This window comes from Convolutriloba macropyga, chromosome 11, assembly GCF_964194025.1.
Source record: "Convolutriloba macropyga chromosome 11, txConMacr16.3, whole genome shotgun sequence".
NCBI classification, from domain to species: domain Eukaryota; kingdom Metazoa; phylum Xenacoelomorpha; order Acoela; family Convolutidae; genus Convolutriloba; species Convolutriloba macropyga.
The window spans coordinates 23,380,269-23,382,107 of NC_134478.1; positions in this window are offsets into that span (position 1 = coordinate 23,380,269).

Genomic DNA, 1,839 nt, shown 5'->3' on the forward strand with positions numbered 1-1,839 from the left:
GGAACACTCTTTGAAGACGTTTCTAACAAGTTCAGAGGTGAAAATCAAATCACAGAAATCATTTTCTCGATTTGGGGTACTTTCGTGTTGTATGAAAGAGCATTGTTACTTCTTTTCCTACTTCACTGTTGCTGGATGCGTGTTAATGTATCAAAAAACCAAGTACATCAACTCATAACAATTGCTTTGCACATTGAACGCTCCCAAGGCAACACTTACAGGAACCACAGTTTTTCCTGGAAAACTGACTTTCTTGATTTCGGCGTCTTTTCTATCCCAGAAACGACTTGAAATGATTATCGACAACGTCATTCACGTTAAATTAGCTTTTTCTCTAGTTTCCAAGAAAATTCAGAGAAACACGCCAAGACTTGCCAGATCTTGGGTTCCCACGGCAAGACTTCCAAGAACCACAGTATTTCCTGGAAGGGTGATCTTCTTGGTTTTTCTGCTTTTTTAACCCAGAAAAGGCCTTTAACAAGTAAGCACAACGTTATTCTGCAATAAATAACCATTCTCCCTAGTTTGCAAAAAATCTTGGGAAAACACGCAAAGACTTCCCAGATCTTGGATTCCCACGCGAGCGTTTCCAAGTACGTGCAAGTTCCACGCGAGCGTTTCAAAGATCTTGGCAAGATCTTGCAAGTCCTCGCGTGGTTTTCCCCGGATCTTGGAGGTCCTTGCGTGGGGTCGCGCACTGGGTATATATATATATATATATATATATATATATATATACATATATATATATATATATATCTATATATATATATATATATATATATATATATATATATATATATACAAAGGCTATAAACTGGTAATGCATTGTAATTGAAAATATCCGATCAGCCGAGCTTTTCAAACAGTTCTGCTCTTTGTTTTTCATTGAGGGTTGTTTTGAGGAAGACTTTGTAGGAATTCACATGAAATTCGTATGTTAAAAGATCAATTATAGTCGGATGCGAGGACCTTTTATGTGTGAATCATAACCAACGACAACAATGGACTGGAAACTTTTATTCAGGGTTTTGAAACAAATCTATTTAATCAAATGCAACAAATTGTTTTTAAATTTTTCACGGCAGCCAAAAAATCCAATCATCCCGGCCTTTCAAACACTTCAGGTCTTTGCGAGGTCATTTCTTCTGAGTGTTGAAGATTTATAGCCAGTACCGGAACTAAATAAAAAAATGACATGCAAGAGTTAAGTGTTATATCTGAAATCAACTTTAGGATGACAGAACTCGCGTGGTCTCCTAAGACTTGAATCTGATGAAACTGATGTTTTAAGACAGCTTTGATTACTTAGAGAATTATGTATCCAGAAACAATACCTAAGAAGATTTCCAAAACCTGGACTGGTCTTCTGAGTGGAACACAAATTTTTGTAATACTGAAGTGTTTCAAGGTAAAATTTTTCTATTTAGCAAATAATTTCAAACAATTTGCTCAGACCTAATTTCATGTCTTAATTTCTACAGCAAGGGTCAAATGTTTTATGTGTCTGTGTCTAGTGGGAACACTCTTTGAAGACGTTTCTAACAAGTTTAGAGATGAAAGTCAAATCACAGAAATAGTTTTTTCCTCGATTTGGGGTAATTTCGTGTTGAATGAAACAGCATTGTTACTTTTTTTCCTCTTTTCCTGAAGCTGGCTGCGTGTTAAGGTGTCAAAAGAGCAAGGCGATGAAGCCATGCTAATTGTTCGGCACAATAAATGCTCCGAATGGATGCTCTTTTGCTTTCCAGAAATAATGTCCGTCTTTTCACGTAAAATTTTTCTTTTTAGCAAATAATTTCAAACAAATTGCTCAGACCAAATTACATGTCTTAATTT